Raw genomic sequence first — 21,695 nt, 5'->3', positions numbered from 1 at the left:
TTCTGTTCCCGAATCGCAGACTTTTTACAGAATTGCTACATAACCTTCCCCATGTTAAGGGAATCATTATTTGCTCCGGCTAGTTTTAATATCGGGGAGTTTCTACCGCCACAAATCCCTGTCTACACTTGGAATCCATATATTTCAGGGGAGAAGACATACTTCAGCTGTACTGTCAAAATTGCGGTTATTTCTTTAAACTTTTTCAAAATAGTCTTCAAATATTCTTTACTCTGTTAGAATTCTCTAGAGGAACAAAAACTGATAGATAAAATGCATATCTGCATATACATGCATGCACACACATAGATGGAATTTATTAGACTGACTTACAGGCTGTGGTCTGGGTAGTCCAACAATCCAATGTTGTCCTCGTCGGTGAGGCTGGCTGTCTTGGCTGGTCTTCAGTATTCCTTAGAATCCAGAAGCTGACTCTAATACCAGTGAATGTCCCTGAGAAAGAGGGCAAGAAGGCAAAAAGAGCAGAAGCTTCATTCTCCCGGGTCCTTTCTATAGGCTGCCACCAGAAGATGTAGCCCAGACTGATGGTAGATCTTCCCACCTCAAAAGATCCAGCCAAGAAAAAAATCCCTCATAGGTGTGCCCAGCTACTTGGGTTTTTAACTAATTCTAGATATAATTAATTTGAAAATCAAGAATAGCCACCCCGTTGGGTCGTGGAAGCAGATGCCTTTAATCCCAGCACTTGGGAGGCAGCGGCAGGTGGATCTCCATGAGTTTGAGGCCAGCCTGGTCTGCAAAGTGAGTTTCAGGGCAGCCAGGACTGTTACATACAGAAACCCTGTATCAAAAAACCAAAAGGAAAAGAAAAAAGAATACACATCAGACTTTACCAATACCACCAATAATTCATTCAAGAAGAATTACTAGTTCAGGCAGTGGTGGTGCATGCCTTTAATGCCAAGACTATGACAGTAGAGGCAGGTGGAGCTGTGTGAGTTCGAGGTCAGCCTGGTCTACAGAGTGAGTTCCAAGACAGCCAGGGCTATACAAAGAAACCCTGTCTCTAAAAATAAACTAACAACAACAACAACAAAAAAAAGAATTACTAGACGTCTCTACCCTATAACAGAGGGGTGTTGTGTGTATATGCTATAATTCTGAGACTTTGCAATCCGAGTTTGTCATTTGTTTTACCACATCAGCTTGCTATGTGTCTGGTCTCCTTGCCTGTAAAGTGTCAGACGTGAACTCCCGCTGGAATAGCTGCAGGATTTAAGAACCAAATAAGCAGTCGTTCAGACAGCTCACTTAAATACACGAAGACACCAAGTTAAGAAAGTGCCCAGGTATAGTGGTCCTCACTTTCAGTCCCAGGAGACAGAGGCAAGCAGATCTTCGTGACTTCAAGGACAGCAGGAGTCACATTGACAGATTCTGTCTTAAAAACAAACAACTCTTCAGAGAGCAAAGAGAATGAGAAGAGGAGGTGAGGTGTCTTTCTAGAACAGGCCCTTGTGACTTAGCCTCTGAATCAGGCCCCACTGTCTGCTGCTCCATCTCTCAGAAATCTGTTCAGACTGTGATTCCATTGGTGGATGAGCCCGCAGCTTGCTAACATGCTAACATGTTTGCATGACTGTGGGAGCCTTCTGGATGGTTTCATCTAAAACACATACCTTACTTTCTTCCTGACTAAGTTCAGGGAAAAACAGAGTTCTTTGTTGTTGATGCTGTTATTATTGTTGTCATTTTCCCTCAGCAAAGCTTTGGCACATCACACTCTTCTCTCGGTTCTAGAGTTTGTTAGCAAAGAGTCTGAAGCCAACCAGGTGGTGGTGGCACAGAGGGAGGCAGATCTCTATGAGTTGGAGGCCAGCCTGGTCTACAGAGTGAGCATGGGTATATAGATATTCTATCTTGAAAAACAAAAACAGGAAAACAAACAAACAAAAATCTAACGTTGTATGTCTGCAACAGACATCTAAAGTATCAGATTTAGTCCAGCACTGGGTATGAAAACTTGAGTTTCTATCAGTTTCTTGTTGCCACAGAAGGAGAAAGCTGGAGGAAATTGGGTAATAATGGTCATTATTTAAATTTTTCTGCAGTGGCCCTTTGACCACTGTTCACAAAGAAGATTATCGTCACCCGTGGACTGATAATAATGGACAGAAACTCTCCCTTTCTCAGAAGATTCCAAACTGAAGAAACACAGACAGGGAACAGAGACGAGAAAGCCTGCTGGTCTCTCTATCCCTGGAGGAAGCTGGGACTGAAATACGGCAGGCATGTCTTCTGGGATAAAAAGTGGTTCTGATGAGGAGGATGGAGACAGTGATGCTCACCTGTCCTCAGATCTGTGCCCAATTCCTTAGCCAATCTCTGGTCCCCAGAGCATGGACAGGAGGATGATATCTGTGAACCTCAGCAAACAAGTTCCTGGGATCCAGAAGGGGTGTCAGAGAACATTCCCCCGCTTGAGTGTCTGTTGCAGATTTCCTATAGGGACAGGGTTGGAGGAGAAAAGGGAGTAGGAGTCGGGATGTGTGTGTCTCCAGGGAACCATGACTCATTCTCTGATGTTGAAAACAGAGAAGATAAAAGAATGACTGAGGAGAGTCTCAAAAAACCTTTAGAGAATCAGGTGGCTGCATTTGCTCAGAGACTTTTTGTTCTTTCAAACTAATTAAATTCCTTTCATCTTATGTAATCCATCCCCTGTGGTTCCTATCCAGATGCTAACTGGGAGGCCCACTTTGGGAACTCTGCAGTGCCATGAAGGCTCCAGAAAGTTCATGGCTCTTCTTTGAGAAACTGTATCTCCCAACAGAGCACTCTAAGGTACACCTGTGATATAAAATAGCTCTGTCGTTCACTTGGAAATAAAGGGTGGGTTCAGCATCCCAGTTTCCTTTGTCCCATTTCATAGATATTTAATGATATTGGCTTTTGAGTTGCTTTAAAAAATATTTTAGAGCAGGACAGTGGTGGTGCACGCCTTTAATCCCAACATTTTGGGAAGCAGAGGCAGGTGGATCTTTGTGAGTTCAAGGCCAGCCTGGTCCACAGAGTGAGTTCCGGAACAGCCAAGACTACACAGAAAAAACCTGTCTTGAAAAACCAAAAGTGAAAGGAAGAAAGGAAGGAAGGAAGGAAGGAAGGAAGGAAGGAAGGAAGGAAGGAAGGAAGGAAGGAAGGAAAAATCTAGACAATCTCTTATTGAGACTCTTTTCTGAGATGATTCTAGACTGTGTCAAGTGGACAATTAAAACTAAACACCACACCAGATGCACAGATGAGAAACAGGGATGTAAAGCAAACATTTACTGTTAATAGATTTTTAAAGTAATTTATTTTAAAACAGCTCCTCAGTGTACTGTAATTTCACCATTTATGAAAGATGAATAAATTTTTTGTTCAGATGAGATGGATGTATTGTTTGTCGAACAAGCAATCTGAAGTTAGACTTAGTTGGGAGTTGCACACTGCATTAGAATGTTCTAGAGGAAGAGAACTCATAGGAGGAATATGTAAGTTAGAAGAGTTTATTGGAGATTGGAGACATGTCTCCACAGTTAAGAGCACTGAGCTGTTCGTCCAGAGGAACTGGGTTTGAGTCCCAGCACCCACCTGGCACCTCACACCATCTGTAACTCTAGTTCCAGGCAATCTGTTACCCTCTTCCGGTCTCCACATGGCCTGCACACACATAACACAGACATGCATTGCAGCCAAACACCCATACACATAAAACATAAATAGAGGTTAAAAATTAAAGAATTTATTAAATCAGCTTACATCAAAATATTAACAACAGTTGTCCAGTACCTGAGGGGATGATAACTTGGTGGTCCCTAGGTCATGGGCTCTGGGTACCTCAGCACTGGAAGGCATCCCCCTGTGGCTGTGTGTCACTAGGAAGGTCAACACCCTGGTAGTTGCTCAATCCATTGGTCCTTAGTCATCTGGGGGGTCTGGAGACATTGATTCTGGAGCCATGAAGGGGTCAGCAGCAGTCGCAGCTGCAGCAAAGGATGAATCAATCCCTCAGCAAAAAAAAAAGGACAAACGAGAAAAAGGTGAGTAATCTTCCTTCTGACCTAGGTGCTGTTGCTTTGTTTTGTTTAATCTGGGATGCTAACAGAAGGGGACACCCACACTCCAGGTATCAACCTGCATCAACTAAGACAGTCAAGGCAATTTTTTCAAATAAGGATCCCTGCTTTCGGGTGACTCTAATTTGTGGCAATTTGATACCAAAACCAACCATCACCCAACTCTGAGAAATGATTGTTAAAATACATATATATTATAAGGCTGGAGAGATGTCTCAGTGGTTGAGCACATTGGCTGCTCTTCCAGAGGTCCTGAGTTCAATTCCCAGCAACGTACAGTAGTCTCAGATCTGAGCTGCGGTGTTCCGGGCAGCATTTAAACAGCATTACATAATAGAATGGTACCTGAAATGAGAAGTACACATGTGTGTTCAGAAACAAGGTTCTAGTGACGGTTCGTGATGCAGCCTGGGTAAACGCTGCAAGGAATATCTCTGATCCGGTGTACATTTGATTGCAAATGAATTTTGTGGCCACGGCATACCCAGAAACTGTTACTGTTGCCAGACTTTTCAAGGCTCCCACTTTCAGATTACAGGACCCACAGTTCAAGGAGCTCACTTGAGTTTTCAAAAAAAAAAAAAAAGAAGATCCTTACAGAACATGATAACAAACTTGGCACCAAAGGCTGGAACACCAGACGGGGCAACTTTCATAGGGTTATCACTAAAACAGTTCTCAGCGTGAGAGGCAGAGAGCCAGGGCTTCAGAGGGAACAGCGAGGAGTGGTCCTTAAATAACTTTCACTAGTGCCAGGAGAACAGCTCCCGAATTCTTCGGAGACACAGTTTTCTTTTTTAGCTGCTGAGAAATTTCAGCTTTCCTCCCATTTATGTAAAAAAAGACGCAGGGTGTGGGCCCTCGCCCTCCAACCCAGAATGGAGGAAAGAGAGGACCGCCCAAGTCTCCTCTGCTGAGCATCTGTGGCTCCACCTCCAAGAGGTTTTGGGGATCCCTCCTGCTCTTCTGTAGGCTTCTGGTCTCTGAGTAACTTGAATGTTGAAGCCCACTCAGTATCACCTGGCTTACACCAGGAGGCCCTCAGAAGTAGGCTTGTGTCACCTTTCTTTGCTTTTTTATTACTTCATGTATATTAGTGTTTTGTCTGCATGCATACCTGGGTACCACACATGTACTGGGAGCCCAAAAGACCAAAAGTAGTTACCGATGGTTGTGAGCCACTATATGGTTGCTGCAATGGAACCAGGGTCCTCCGCAAGTGCAGCCAGTGCTCTTACGCAGAGTCAATTCTCCAGTCTCATCCCTATTTCTTTACTTATATTTTTTTGCAGTCTACACACCAGTTATGATTATTCGCCCAATATCACTTGTCAGAGCAAAACACTAGCATGTTTAAACGATTTGGGCTTAGAGGGAAATTTACAGAACGTATAGGACCCAGAGCCCATTAGCCATGGCTTTCTGCAACGTCAGTATTTTTTTTTAAATATTTATTTATTTATTTATTATGTATACAATATTATGTCTGTGTGTATGTCTGCAGGTCAGAAGAGGGCACCAGACCCCATCACAGGTGGTTGTGAGCCACCATGTGGTTGCTGGGAATTGAACTCAGGACCTTTGGAAGAGCAGGCAATGCTCTTAACCTCTGAGCCATCTCTCCAGCCCCCAACGTCAGTATTTTTGTTGTGTCTTTTTGCTTTTTAAACACTCAGCCTCGAACGGCTCAGTGAACACCGATGGACTTGTGGGAATGGAAACGTTTGATGCTGCTGTAAAATGGCACTCACTTTATATTCCCATTTTCTGCTTGTTGTGCTATCCTAGAAATACAACCTTCACTGTCTCTGATTTAGTTAATGATAATAGTTATTGTAGTTATCGCCTGTGTGGATAATAGTTTTTATTTCTTCTTTCCAATTCTTGTGGTTATTTTTTCTCTTGCTTTATTGCATTGCCCGTGACCTCTAAGACATGGGTGACGGTATGGTCCCCACAGACAACCTATCTTTTTCCTTTTTTGGGAGGCCCCCTCAACATTTTGGATGTAAGTGGACTACTTGGGGTAGATTCTGTAGCCAAGCTCTGGTGAACCCCTCCTACACACCCCTCTTATTTTCCACCTCCCTCTCCCACACATGGCACTGGCTCTGGCTGCAGCGAGCCAGGTTTTACCAGGTCTGAGCAGTGTCCAGATGCATAGCATCTCTCTTTTACTCTGGGTGACTCTTCTTCTACACCTAGGGAGCCACCCTGCCAGTGCTGAGCCAACTCTTCATAGGTTCCCCAGTGTGTATTCACATAAGCGCAACCCCCAGTTCAGCTTTGACCAGTATAGACAAAAGCAAGAGATGCTCCGTTTGCCTTTTCTCTGCTTCTGAGCTAGGAAGCTGACGATGGTCCTGGCAGGGTCCAATTGCCAGCACTTCACACTGGCTCTCCTCCCTGACTGCCTCGCCTGCTGCCAGTCGCCACTGACTGACCTTGGGATTGCTTTGGGCTTGGCTGCCTGGGAATCCAGGGGCCAGGATCGCTGACAATGACTATGGCCCTTAAAAACATAGTTTGGGGCACTAGTCGCCAGTTGAAAGCTTAAGGACCCTGTTGTTTATTAGTAATACGTGTGCGTGTAACTGTGACACTGGTAATAGCGTGTGGGTCATTTAGATAAGCTGCAGGTGGGATGCCAGGCACATCTTTCTGTGATAGATGTGCTACTTGGATGCTGGTCCTCCGATGATAAGCAGAGAGGGTCGGTGGACGCAGCTGTTCCAAGCTGTGGGAAGCCTCGACAAGCCAGTAGACTCGGCAGCCAGCTGCCATCTCCAAGTACACTTTAACAGTGACAAACGAGACGCTAGTGTTCTGAAGTCATGAGCTTTTTGGTTTTTTTTATATTTGTTTGTTTGTTGTTTTTTAAGACAGGGCTTCTCTCTGTAGCCCTGCCTGTTCTGGAACTAGCTTTGTAGACCAGGTTGGCCTCAGACTCAGATATCCACCTGCCTCTGCCTCCCAAGTACTGGGATTAAAGGTGTGTGCCACCACCTCCTGGCCGAACTTTTCATGGTACATGGATGCTATGTCATAAGGCACATGTATAGTTAAGACGGTTGTGTTTTCTTGATGAATTAACTCTTTCAATCAGCCCTAGTAGTAACTCTAATGACTCTAGTAGCCCTAATAACTCTCTCTCTCTCTCTCTCTCTCTCTCTCTCTCTCTCTCTCTCTCTCTCTGTGTGTGTGTGTGTGTGTGTGTGTGTGTGTGCCTGTCTCTCTTGTTTTTCAAGACAGGTGTTCTTTGTGTACTCCTGGCTTTCCTGGAACTTGTTCTGTAGACCAGGATGGCATCGAACTCACAGAGATCCACCGGCTTCTACCTCCCGAGTGCCAGGACTAAAGGTGTGTGCCACCACACACCCAGCTTTCTATCCTTTTCCAATGTGGGATTGCAGTCTCTCACCTAGGTTAGACTTGAACTTGCTAGGCTCCAGTGACACTCCTGGTAGCTGGGACTGCAGGCTTAGCTCTCCTATCCAATTGCTCATTCACTCTCCCTCCCGCCCCCCCCATCCCCTTCCTTGCTCCCTTCTTCCCTCCCAGAAACACTGAGAATTTAACCCAATAGTGTTCTCATTAGGAAAGCACTTCACCCCTGAACTTCCCCTTCAGGCACTCCCGCCCATTTCTTTCCACTTGTCTTTACGTATAAGATACATTTCTTGTGGAAAACGCACAGGTGGTTGGTTCTTGCTTCCTGTTTCCCTTCATCACGTCAGCCCTTCTCCGCCTCTTACCTGGGGTGCTGAGGGAAGGCTTTGAAGATTGTGCCTTCTCCTTTAACAGCTTATGACAAACATGCTTCTATATCCATAATCCCCCCTTTTTACACCAAGGGTAATACACTTCTGAAGTATTGGTCTGCACTCAACGTCCCCTCCTCTTGACAACGCACCATGGAGATGAGCCCATAATGGTTTATAGGCCTCTCCTCATTTCTTGGTCTAATCGCTGTTGGCGTATGCGTCTGTGCTGGCTACGGAGTACTAGCGTTATGAGCTCACCTTCTCATACGCTGTCTTCCGTATGCATCTTCTAGACTGATTCGCCGTCAAAGGACAACTATGTTCACGATCTGCTGTGGACAGGGAAATCCCTCTTCGCGGGAATTTCACAGAGGGGCTTCTCTAGCGGAAGCTTGGCATCAGGGAATCTCTCCTCTAGAAGGCTCCGCCACATCACTCAGCTGTTTGCATAGAGAGTAAGCCACTCCGGGGGTCCATGCGTGGTAAGGCAGAGTGGCCAGAGGAGGGAGGTGTTTTGTCTACTTGCTCCCTTCTCTTCATCTTTGATAGTTTATGTTGAAAAATGGGGCAAGCCCTTTGATTTCCCCTCCTGTTTCCTGATGTTGGGGGGACGGTGTTTTTTGTTTGTTTTGCTTTAACATGGGATCTCTTGCAGCTCAGGCTGAAGAAGCTCTGTGACTGAAGGTGAGTTTGAACTTCTGACCCTACCGCTTTCACCTCCCAAGTGCAGGATGGGCCTACTTTCAAAGCCTTGACTTTATTAAACCAAGCGACAAACAGACATACAGAAAACAACAAAATTCACAAAGGCAGGAAAAGTCAAAAAGTCAAATTCAGAATGATAAACAAGCTGAGTGGTGGTGACATGTGCCTTTAATCCCAGCACTCGGGAGGCAGAGGCAGGCAGATCTCTGTGAGTTCGAGGCCAGCCTGGTCTACAAGGGCTTGTTCCAGAACAGGCTCAAAAAGCCACAGAGAAGCCCTGTCTCGAAAAATAAAAAACAAAAACAAACAAACAAACAAAAAACAGCAATTTATCTGTGGAACTATGTTCTGTGCTGACAGGTCTTGGACTTGCCCTATGTGCTCCCTGGTGCTTGGAGTCCTGGAAGATAAAGATATGAGATAAAAATGTGTCCCCAGACAGCATGTGTCGCTCTTGCACAATCGGTGACCTAACTACCATCTATTCAGGCCTTATTTCTAGCAGATACCATCCTGGGATGGCAAACAGGCCAACAAATCCTTATCAGGGAATTTACAACCTGATGGGGAGGATAGAGAAGAGGTGGACCAGCAAGGAGACGACGCTTGCAGTTATAGTGAGATGTACAGACGGATCAAGCATTTAGTTACCATAGTCAAGAATGCACGATTTGGAAAAAAAAAAAGAATGTACGATTTGGGGGGCTGGAGAGATGGCTCAGAGGTTAAGACCATTGCCTGTTCTTCCTGAGGTCCTGAGTTCAATTCCCAGCAACCACATGGTGGCTCACAACCATCTGTAATGAGGTCTGGTGCCCTCTTCTGGTGTGCGGGCATACACACAGACAGAATATTGTTTGCATAATAAATAAATATTTTTTAAAAAATGTACGATTTTATATGTGCTTGCTTTGACAGTGCACACGTTAAAACTGAAGCGATACAGAAGAACTTGGCGTGTGTGGTCCCTGAGCAGGGATAACAGAAACTCATGAGCACTTTTACTTCTGAGTCAGTGTGTTGTTATCAGAATGTGTGTGTCTCAGAAAGCCTGGGTTCGAGCCCCATCTCTACTCTTTGTTTGCATTAAGCATGTCTCCTAAGTCTTGGAGCCTCAGTCTCTTCACTTAGAAAGTAGGAAATGATTTTAGAGACCGTCCAGAGAGAACGTTCCATGGGGTGAGCTACAGTTGTTCTCTGAGGGGAGCTGACAGGCTGTTGTGCTGTCCCTGCAGAGTTGGGCTAAGTAGCCAAAGAGGGTCTTCGGTGTGGCTGCTAGATCTAGACGCACCTTCTTGAGGAAACAATCCTGACAAGTTCAAGAAAGGTGCCAATGCTCTTTGTTCTTAAATCAGAAACTAGGAGGCCTCCTTGTGACAAGGCATTGCCTGGAGCATCCACGCTGAGAGGTCCTCACTTCCACCCCTCCCCCAGTGCAGTGAACAGAACACAGATGGTGTACACCAGATAGTCAAGGCTTCAAGTTACTGAGTTCTGCTTAGGGTGGGGTTCTATTTAGGGACCATGAACCCGGCCTGACCACTAAAGTATTTCTTGTCAGTCTTGTCCAAGGTAGCTGATCACCTTTGAATACATCCCTCCCTTCCCTTCTGGTTATGGATCTGCTGAACAACATTGGAGACGTGTTTCTAGAGTCCAAGGACATCTCTAGGGAAGAATCTGGTGTTCAATAAGATCTAGTCACCCCGAAGGATGAAGTGCACATTCGGATGTAAGATATATTTTGACGACAGAGTACTTAACATTTTCCAAGCTCTTGTGCAGAGACCAACCCAGGTCTATCTTATTTCAAAAGACATGCTGTTCATGATCCCAGGACTCCACATGGGGCAGAAGTTGAATGATGCTCTGCAGGATTTATTCATTCGTTGTGTGTGTGTGTGTGTGTGTGTGTGTGTGTGTGTGTGTGTGTCTACGCGCACACACACGAATATGTTGTTAATATTGAGATTCTCGAGAAAGAAAGGTCCAAGTTCACGACTGTCCAAACTCAAGCAAGCTGTACTTGGGTGCATTCAAAGCTGGCCAGGCAGTGGTTTCTCTCTACGCTGGAGTAAGAGAGAACATCTGCCACCGGCCTCCTGAAGTCCCTCTTCCAGGAGCGATAAGGTGTTCCCAGGGGTGAGGGGGTTGGCGGTTGTTCACTGTTCAAAGGATACAATGGAAAGGAGAAGAACAAAGGTAAGGGTACACACCAAGTGCATGGGGGTTGCAAGTAGTTTACATCAGACCAGGAATTTATTCATGATTACAAAGAGAAGCCTTAATTATCAGGGACTTAACACAGGGCAAACAGACTTAATTAGGAGGGACTTTACACAGGACAAACGGACTTATCTCTTAGTTAGGAACAGACAGGAACTTCTTTTAACCGTTTTGGCTTTAAACAGAACTCTTAACCTGCAAGATAAATTTTCGGTTTTGGTCTTTTGTTAACCTGGGATGTGTGTGTTTGTCTTTCAGTTCTACAGCGTAAACCAGAAAGCCATCTTGGTTGTTACTCCTCGGGAACCATCCACCTTGTTTTTGAAACCGTCTCCTTGGCCTAGAGCCTGCAGTCAGGCTCAGTGGGCCCTCCAGTGAGCCCCATGGCTTCATATGCTTCTGCCTTCCCAGCTCTGAGATCACAAGTCTGGGCCACCAATCCTAGCCTTGTCCATGGCTTCTACAGGTAGAACTCCAGTGACAGGCAGGCCTTTGAGGCAAACACTTCCCTGGCTGAGTTATCTCCTAGACGTTTCTCAACTGTGATAAAGTCCACATAGGGAGCTTTAACCATCTGGGGATGTTTAGTAGTGAGTGCAACCGATGCCAATGGTGCGCTTCACTTTGTACAGCTGAAATTGTGCCCGTTAAACCACCGCCATTACGCTTTCTCTTTGGGAACGTGAGTACGCTAGGTACCACTAGTGGCTTTAAGTGACTGGTAAAAGAGCATTGTCCCTGAAGGTCCATCCATGTGACAGGGGTCAGAATTTCCCTCTTTTGGAGACTAAGTCATTGCTGTGGACCGAATGTTGGCTAAGACCCCAAACGACCCCCTAGTATGGCTGGATTTGGAGTAAGGGGGTAATTAAGGATAAAGGAGGCCATAAAGGCCCTGCCATGTTGTGACAGAGGAGACACCAGAGAGCTTGCTTAGGCCATGGTGGCTCTTTGAAAGCCAGGAATAGAGCCCTCACCAGAAACTCAATCAGGAGACACTTGATACTGAATGCCAAGGCAGAACGGTGAGAAAATATACCTACGCTGTGTAAGCCAGTTAGTTAACGGTATTCCGTCATGGAAGCCCAAGCAAACTGATCAAACAGTCTTACATGTCACCTACATGCTTTTCCTCTTGTAGGCCAGTGTGAATAGGGCTGCTACAAACATGACGGTCACAGATTTCTCCTCCAGGTCCTCCTTTCAGATGGTGAGGGTATATGCACAGAAGTAGTACTATTGGGTTGTATGGTTATACTATTTCTAACTTCTTGAGTAGTAGGTGTTCTGTCCCCCGATAACAGGTTTCTCCACCGATGCAGTCAGCCAGACTAAGCCGAACTGAAAGAGTCTAACGACAGGTTTATTTAAGCAAAGCAACTACCAGCTGGGTTTTCCAGTCTCAGGGATCAAGGCTAAGGCCGGAGAAGCCAAACGCTTGTACTAAAGCAGGGAGATGATATAGGTTGTGGGCGAGAGGTGACGACATGCACACCACAAGCTGGGTTTGTGTCCACGTGTGGTCAAAAGCCGAGCGCTTTAGGTGGAGACTTGAGTGGGTGGCTGGCAACTTCAGGAGAGGGAGTCGCAGTAGCCTCCAAGAATGCAGAGCTGGGCTGGGCAGCGGTGGCGCACGTCTTTAATCCCAGCACTCGGGAGGCAGAGGCAGGCGGATTGCTGTGAGTTTGAGGCCTGCCTGGTCTACAGAGTGAGTTCCCAGACAGCTAAAGTATCCAGAGAAACCCTGCCTCAAAAAATTAAAAAAAAAAATTAGGAGCTGGAGAGATGGCTCAGCAGTTAAGAGCACTGGCTGCTCTTCCAGACGTCCTAAATTCAATTCCCAGCAACCACAGTGGTGGTTCACAACCATCACTAATGAGATCTGGTGCCCTCTTCTTGCCTGCAGGAATACATGCAGGTAGGACACTGTAAATATAATAAATAAATAGATAATTATTTTAAATTAACCTTCTTGAAACAAAAGGCTCGAAGAGTTCAAAATGGCAGGTGCCAATCAAAGGAAGAAAAAAGGAAGAGTGGGGAATACTTGCTCTCTGGTGACCAGCAGCACACACCGCACACGCACGTGACAAACGGCTTCTGAGATCTCAGATTGCTCAAGGCACTTTTGACCAGTTTTTATCAACAAGCTTTATGTTTTATTGTTTGGGATTTTTTTTTTTTTTTGAGAAAAAGTTCTCTATGTTGGGGTGACTGGCCTCAAACTCACAAAGATCTGCCTGCCTCTGTCTTCCAAGACCTGGAATGAAAGGCCTTTGCCACCACGCCCAACTTTTCTTCAGCGTTTAAAGCTTACCGTGAAACAACCTTCCAGGTGCCAGAGGCAAATTTCGGAGGGTGGAGCATCTCATGGATGCTCGGCTCTGCCCAGGGTGACTCTGGAGTTAGGAAAGAGGGGAGGAAATCAGTGTAGTCAGCATTCCTGGTAATCGTTGGTCTCTGGAGGTCATTATCTGGAAGGTGAAGCAGGTAAAAGAACAGACACGCCTCGCCACTGTCACCAGGCTCTCAGTTCTCAGGACTCAGGAGCTGGTGGGCCTCTCAGGTGCCACCGTAGAGGACCAAGGCAATGAATTCCCTTCCCACCTCTTTAGCCAGGAGAAAGGAGTATGAAGGAGGCTTCAGTAGGACAGTTGGTTTAATCCTATAACAAGATCTCTTAAGCACTTACTGCTATTGCAAAGACCTGCGTGCTGGCTGGTTTTATGTCAGCTTGGCACAAGCTAGAGTCATCTGAGAGGAGGGAGCCTCAGTTGAGAAAATGCCTCCATAAGATACAGCTGTAGGGCATCTTTAAATGACTGATTGATGGGGGAGCATTGTAGGTGGTGCCATCCCTGGGATGGGGGTCCTGGGTTCTATATGAAAGCAGGCCGAAGAAGGCACGGAGAGCAAGCCAGTAAGCAGCACCCCTCCATGGCCTCTGCATCAGCTCCTGCTTCAGGGTTCCAGACCGGTTTGAGTTCCTGTCCTGACTTCCATCAGAGATGAACAGTGATATGGAAGGATAAACCAAATAGATCCTCTCCTTCCCAGTTTGCTTTTGGTCGTGGTGTTTCATCACAGCAATAGTAACCCTAACTAGGAAACCCCATAAATCATTCTCTGGTTTACATTCTCCCCCCATGTTCTATCCAGGCTCTGGATGAGTCAAGCTTATGGTTCAACTGTGGCAAGACTGTTGGCCCTGACAGCAGGAAGTATCTCTGTGAACCCAGCTCTTAGAGGGGGTGCCTGACCTCCTCTTTTCTAAGGAACTAGGGGCATGTGAACTGTAGCGAGTATACTTACTGGGAGGGTGTGGGACTCTCTCACCCCACCCTGGAGATGTACGACTGTCAACGCAGAAGGGGGAAGATATGTCTGTTTCGAGCCCGGTGGTGGTGGTGCACGCCTTTAATCCCAGCACTTGGAAGGCAGAGGCAGGCGGGATCTCTCTGAGTTCTAGCCCGGTCTACAAGAGCTAGTTCCAGGATAGGCTCCAAAGCTACAGAGAAACCCTGTCTCAAAAATAAATAAATAAATAAAAATTAAAAAAAAAAATAAAATAAAAATATGTTTATTTCCATCACGGGATGAACACACCAACAATCATGGGGCACTAGGTAGGGCCCCAGCCTACTTGGTGCTGGGGCAGACGTAACGGAACCTTTCGGAAGTTGAGCAATGTGAGAAAGTTAGCCACAGAGGGGCTATGCTCTGGCTGAGGTTACTGGGGACCCCACCCCTTCTGTATCTCCCTTCACTTCCTGGATGTTGTAGAGTGAGAACCCCCCCCCCACACACACACCACCACTACATGCTTCAGCCACGGGGCACTGCCTTGCTCACAGCAATGAGCTAACCGATCATGTATTGAAACTTCCGAATCCATAAGCCAAAATTAGCTATCCACTCAAAATGTGATCACGTGAGGTATTATATCTCTGTGGAAGAACCCTGACTAATAAACCAGGTCACACAGCTGACAAATAGGTTCAGAGCCCAGGCCAGACTGAAGGAATGGGACGTGATGATAAGTGGATTACGCGAAGATAGGAGATCAGGGAGCCCATGATGCTGTTTGTGAGAGCAGGCTGAGCTACTCCCTCCCTGGCTACCTTCCTCACCCTACACTGACTCTCATACCCTCTCCCTTCCTGAAATCCCCCTTCCCCTGCAACAGGAAGTAGCTTGGGGACACGGAAGTAAGGAAAGGCATGGAGCACAGCACTGAGCAAAAAGGGCGCCCCCTTATGGCTATTTTAGGTACTGCATCTGTTGGATGCTCAAGGGAAGGATTCCTGGTTTCCACGACAGCCTAGAAGCACGCCTTTAATCCCAGCACTTGGGAGGCAGAGGCAGGAGGATCTCTGTGAGTTTGAGACCAGCCTGTTCTACAAGAGCTAGTTCCAGGACAGGCTCCAAAACCACAGAGAAACCCTGTCTCGAAAAAGAAAAAAAAAAAAAAAAGAAGTCCCAGAGGCTGCTGGGACCTGGGTCTGAGATTGCCTGTGTTCATCTGTGCATGGGTTCCTGGAGCAGGAGGGGAATTCCTGGCTGAGGGGGAATCACTCATCAGAAGGAGGAACAAATGAATCAAGAAAGGACACGAAGCACAGGAAGAGAAATCGGGAGCTGGGGCTGTAGAGGTGCCAGTGCCGGACTGTGGAGCAGGAAAGCTGGGTGGACGGGCATGGGGATCTCCCCTCCACACAGACCTCTCAGGGCCCCGAGGACACAGGAGCAGGGCAGAGGCAGGTAAAGAGAAGGAGACGTTATTTGCCTGCTTCAGCTGAAAAAGTCTTAAGGTCTGAGAGGCTCTTCCTGAAGTGAGAGTATAAAGGAGGAAGGAAGAAGAAAGGAGGGTGTGGGGTGTGAACATGAAGATTGCGACGCTGAGACAACCCCCTGGCATTAATTCTGACAACCCTCCAGCCTTCCGTCTGTTCCCATGCCCCCCCTCCATCTTCTCCTGAGATGTTAGCGCTTAGCAACTAGTCACCCCTAAAGAGAAGACCGTAGCCCCTCCCCAGAGCTGGTGAATTGACAGGGCTCTTGTGCCAGCGAAGGGGGCTGGCTTTCCCCCTGTCTAAGTCAAAACAAAGGAGACTACGAGGCCAAATGGAAACTTGGCTCTTTTTTTGGGCAGTGGCCAAGGGACGCCTTTCATTCTGAGCTTCAGACCAGCCTTGATGGAAACTGCAGCAAAGCCAGGCCATATGGGAAAGCTTCCCGTACTCTCTATGAAATGTAAATGGCCCTGAATTGTTGTCCTCATAACAGGGCCTCAAGGCAGGGTAATCTGACCAATATTCCAAGTCCTCAGCCCTCTCTCCTTAAGACAGCGGAGCCAAGAACCTGTAATGCTGGCATCACAACTGAGTGGACCAGGCATTTCCGTGTTAGGAGCCGGGAGGAGACAAGCATACATTGAATTCCCACTACCTTCCAGGTCCTGAAGGGCGTTCTGGTTTCATTAAAGTGAGTAACCTCCCCAAGCACTTAGGATTCCCCATCATGTAGACAAGGAGACCAGCACTCTGGGCTTTTTTTCTTAGTATTTATTTTATGATCTATTTCTTTCTTTCGTTCTTTTTTTAAAAGATTTATTTATTTTGTAGGTAGTGTTCCTGTATGCATTCCTGCCAGAAGAGGGCACCAGATCTCATTTCAGATGGATGTGATCCATCATGTGGCTGCTGGGACTTGAACTCAGAACCTCTGAAAGAACAGTCGGTGCTTTTAACCTCTGAGCCATCTCTCCAGCCCATGTTCGATTTCTTTTTACACCGTACATTTTCTTCCCCTTTTCATCTCCTCTGCAGTATCCTTTCATTCCCCCACCGCTCCTCCTTTCTCCTTCAGAGCAACCTTTCCCTTTTCTGAGAGGATCATCTGGATGCAGGTGGGTGGACGAGCTCAGGTATGGGGGATCCACCCAGGAGTTCTGGAGATGCCATGGCACGTCCTGGGTGCTCTGATCCCCTGGAAATGCTCTATGACCCAAGACTCTACATCTAGCTCTTCCAGGTTGTGTGACCTGGCCAAGGGAAAGAATCAGTGTAAGGAAGAGTAAACTTGATTCCAAAGAAGGACAGAGGGAAAGTTTGGGAAACCCAGGAAGGCAGCAAAAGAGTAGCTGAAAAGTCGGCAGGCTCGTATCTGTCCCTTGGGTAGCTCTGCAGATGCAAATGTAAATCAGCCCTTGCCCCTCGCCACGAGATCTGCTCTGGGATCCCCTGGCCTGCCTTATCATGTTGATTCTAAGCATGGAACCCCAAGGCACGGTTCTCAGCTGTCCGTCTGCCTGTGGCATGTGTACCCCTTTCCTTAGTTGGTAGACTGAATGAGTCTCCCACCCCCAAATGTGAACATTAGCCAATTGTCCACGTTGGTTGTAACCTCTGATGAGCTTACCTCGTTGTCCGTTTTTATTCTGGTTTCTGCTTGTCCATTCGTCATGGCTTTAACCACGGAAGGAGATCACGTGAAGAGCGATGTGCATGCACACGCCAGAGCCTGGGAGGCTTGTCAGAGCCCGGAAGCTCCTGTTTACCAACAGCATGTCACAAACATCCATAAAAACAACTTAGTATCCATCCCACAGGCTCCAAACTTGTCTTCACGGATGCAATGGGCTCGAATGGCTGGCTAATTACCACTAATTTCCAACCCTTGTGACGTCAATATCCAATCAAGGTCACGATCCTCCTTCTCCAACCTCAGGGGTACTCCCCGCTCCCAGTCCCGCAACTGGTGACTGCATTGTTAACAGGCTACAGGACTGCCTAAAGATCCCCCCCCCATCCCCATTGGTATGGACATTTGCACTACTAGATCTTAAAACCACACACACCTGCCACATGCAAGTCTGCTTACTCACCTGGTGTGTGTGAGCAGGGGAGAAGGGAGAGAGTCGGGGAGGGGAGATGTAAGAGAGGAGAGAGAAAGAGCCTTGTGTAGTCCAATCTGGAGTTGAACTCCCTAGGAAGCCAAAGATGACCTTGAATTTCTGTTCCTCCTGCCTGTTTCCCAAGTGCTAGAAACACAGGTGTGTGTGACACCTGGTACTGAGGATCGAACCTAGAGCTTCCTGGATGCCTGACCAGACAACTGAGTTCTACTCATCCTTAGCCCTGAGTTCGAGACCAGACAACAGAGCTATATACGTCCTTAGCTCTAACCCTGTGTGGATATATAGTGCTTGAAGAAAAATATATAAAAAGACATTTTCCCACAATTTTATTCAGCTTATTTAAACGATCTATTAAAGCAGCAGGGTGGGAGAGAGTGCCCGATATAAACACAGCAAGCTCTTAGGCCCTGACTCTCCACCCCAGGAGCCTCCTTTCTCCTCAGCCCAAGGTGCTGTACCTCCTTGGAAAAATGTCACTCTTAGTCAATCTCCTCACTGATACTAGGTGCTTTTGAGATGGTTTTGGCTTGTTTGGTTGGCCGGTTTGTTTTGTTTTCGAGACAGGGTTTCTCTGTGTAGCCCTGGCTGTCCTGGAACTCTGTAGACCAGGCTGACCTCGAACTCAGACATCAGCCTGCTTCTGCCTCCTGAGTGCTGGGATTAAGGTGTGTGCCACCACACCAGGTTTGCTTGCTTGTTTCATTTTGGTTTTGATTTTTGAGACAGAAACTAGGCTGGCCTCATAGCCAAGTTGGCCTTTGTCAGGGACACCCAGCAAGCCTCTGGACCAGTGGGAAGAAGATCCTGGTGAGGAAAAGTACCATTTTTGCAGTCCCTGGATCAAAAAATTTCCGGAGTCTGACCTGGTGGTTTATTCCTCTTACATATTAAACACAGCGATGCTTTAGAGAGAGGTTTCCCTGTGACAGATATGACATCACAGAGTTTCATGGAAACACCCTAGAGAGACAGCAAAGCACCTGTGACCTTTACAATAAGAATGACCTCTCCCTGCCTGCTTAGCTGGCTTTTGGTAACCTGTTCCCCACGCTGGATTACCTGGTCCCGCCTCGACATGAGGGGAGGAGCTCGGTCCTGCCTCAACTTGCTGCGCCAGGCTTTTGCAAGCCCTTGGGAGGCCTGTCCCTTCCTGAAAGGAGACTGAGAAGGTGTGGATGGGAAGGGGGGTAGGTGGGGGAAGGGGAGGGAGGGAGGAGAGGAGGGAAGGAAAACTGGTTGGTATGTAAAATAAGTGAAAAAAAGTTCTTTGAATATAAAATTAATTATATTTTAATTAATTTAATTAATTAATTAAAAAGAATGGGTTCTATTGGCTGAGAAACAGAACTCAGGACTGGGACCTGGAGGAGGAGAAGGATGGATTCTATTGATGAAGGATGCCAACCCTGGAGTAATGGACCCTCTTTCATAGGAATGAGTCCCATTCACAGAGAGACAAAGCCCAGGATTAAGGCCTAAACAATGCTCAGGAAATTGGGGGATTCAGGCAGAGGTTGGCCCTAATAGAATAGCAAAGGATCACCAGGTGATTTGACCACTTTCCTTGGCATTCCAGGTGTCCAGGCATCATTCATTTCCTTTCATTGAAAAAAACAGGACCGTGTGATGGACTATCCCGGTTTCTTCCACGCTTACTCTAAACTCCCGCTTCCGAAAGGCCTGGAACTCCTTCCTGACCCTCCTTCCTCGACCTCCAAAGACCTTTCAGCTCCACGCCTGGAATAGGGATTTTGCTTTCTTTTGTAGTGTTCGGGGCAGAAGATGCTCAGCCCCTGGGCCACGCCCCCAGCACCTCAGTCGTCAGCTTTGTGCGCCTCACCACACTCCAGCACTGGACTGCGTCCCTCCCTTGGTCTTCCAGTAGGACTGCAAAACACTCCGGTAGCCACACTGGTGGTGGCTCCTCTCTCCGTTGGTTGGAGCCATCAAACCGAAGCACGTGCCTTTCAGAGATCTGGAGGGCAGGATCCCACGGTCCGAGGTGGGGCCAGGCTTGGCTACTTCCAAAGCCTGTCCTCTTGGCTGGCAGCCAGCTTCTTCTCAAAGGATCTTCCCACAGTCGTCTGTCTGTCTTTTCTGTCTCTTCCTCTTCCTGGGGGGAGATGCCAGCTTTCTCGAATTAGGGGCAAATGTAACATTGTATTCGTAGGACTCTGGGCCCCTGTTCCTTCCACCGCCTCAGTTGCTGGAAACCATCATTCTGCTCTGAATGTCTTAAGAGACCAACCGTGTCTGATTTACTTCACTTACGGTGATGTCCTCCAGTTCTGCTCACGCAGGGCTTCGTGCTTTCTGCGGCTGAATAATCACACTATGTTCACCACATTTTCTTTGCCCATTCCTCTGTTGATGGACCTTTGGGTTGGTTCCCTATCACTATTAGGGTTCTCACATACATTTAAAAGCAGAGCTACCAGATAACACAGAAATCCCGCTAGCGGGTAACTCACCCAAAGGAAATGGAAGCAAGTCAGAAAGACTGGTTCTTTGTCGTAAACTCTTTCTGAGAACCATAAAGAGTGGAGTATTTTGGATTACCAAGGAGGGAATATCTTCGGGGTTTCTGTTTGAGGGAGAACAGCCAGCTTCAGGAGAAAAAAAAAAAAAAGACATCATCAGTTTTTCAATGTCCCTTCCTAATGGCCTAATGTATCAGGCCAATTGTGAATTATGATGTCAATACTGTCTGCCAGGAAGTGATGACGTAACTCCAAACAGGAAGAGTTGAGCAAGGAAAGCCCAGAGCTTCAAAGATACATGTTCACAAAGATTCCTCTCTGCATCTAAGAAGAAACTAGAGGGCCGGGCGATGGTGGCGCACGCCTTTAATCCCAGCACTTGGGAGGCAGAGGCAGGCGGATCTCTGTGAGTTCGAGACCAGCCTGGTCTACAGAGCTAGTTCCAGGACAGGCTCCAAAGCCACAGAGAAACCCTGTCTCAAAAAACAAAAAACAAAAAAAAAAAAAAAAAAAGAAGAAGAAGAAGAAGCTAGGGAGGGTGGGAAGGAGAGCCACGCTGTGCTGCTGTGGGCGGGGCAGAGTGCGAGGTCAGCCCAGGTAGCGAAGACAGAATTGAAGAAGACACACTGGCCTACGTTGAGCTATTTGACATGCGTTTGTCTCTACTAATCCCATCCCGTCGTTCTTAACTTTGTGAGAGAATACCTCGGAAATAGAAGAGAATCCCAGGGCAAGGGGTAATTTCCTGTCAAAGGATCACACAATCTGTGTGTCTTTCTAGCCCCAGACTTGAGAGCCCCTGGGTTAGGGCAGGTTCTGGCGCTGTTGGAGGTTTGTTCCTTCCCCTCGAGCCTTCCTCCCATTTCCTAAGAATTTATCCCAAGGAACTAGCCCGTTCCAGCGTAAAGATACACACTGTGGTGGAGCTGAACTGACTGCACTAAAGAAAAAGGAGACGCAGCCGCTAGCCTGGAAGCAGTTTACTCAATAAACCCTAGCATAGGTGATTGCATTCATAGCGCATCTGTAGGACCAAGGAGATAAATCTGTCCCTATAGTGCGGGGAAGGATTTCTGCATCAGCTGCGAGCTAGTCATTGTGCGGAACACAGACAAGTTGTTAGCTGATTCATGTTATGGGATTATGGGACTCTTGGCCTTTTGTGATGTTTGAACCAGAAGTACAAGTTGCTCTTCTTAGACTAAAGGGAGCCCTATCCAGTGGAAGTTTGTTCAATGCCTCCTTCCAATTGCCAGGGTAATTTTCTATTCATTCGTAAAGCCGTGTGTGTGTGTGTGTGTGTGTGTGTGTGTGTGTGTGTGTGTGAAGTGTGAGCTCAAGGCCTCCTGAATGCTTGGCTAGGGCTCTCCTGCCCAGCTGCCTCCCTCCCTCCCTTCAGTGTTCCTGTGTAAACTTCTAAGCCTTTTTGTGTTTTGCACTTCTTGAGGCTGGTTGTGACTTCTTAATGTTCTCCCATTAAAAATGAGTTAAATAAACGTGTAAACATATGTTGACTTTATGT

The 21,695-nt window shown here is 47.0% G+C and overlaps 1 protein-coding gene across 1 annotated transcript in view; it reads right to left on the bottom strand.

Annotated features, from left to right (window-relative positions):
- The window catches only part of Klhl25 (kelch like family member 25), a 32,736-nt gene extending 30,271 nt beyond the window's left edge, over positions 1-2,465 (bottom strand). The window contains exons 1-2 of the mRNA XM_075952682.1: positions 2,310-2,465; positions 334-453 (exon numbers count right to left, since the gene is read on the bottom strand). The gene's annotated coding sequence lies outside the window, so the exon portion shown is untranslated. The remainder of the gene's footprint in view (positions 1-333; positions 454-2,309) is intronic.
- Between the last annotated feature and the right edge of the window lie 19,230 nt (positions 2,466-21,695).

Source organism: Microtus pennsylvanicus, chromosome 18 (genome assembly GCF_037038515.1).
Source record: "Microtus pennsylvanicus isolate mMicPen1 chromosome 18, mMicPen1.hap1, whole genome shotgun sequence".
Classification (NCBI taxonomy): domain Eukaryota; kingdom Metazoa; phylum Chordata; class Mammalia; order Rodentia; family Cricetidae; genus Microtus; species Microtus pennsylvanicus.
This window is presented reverse-complemented; position numbering and strand designations above follow the sequence as displayed.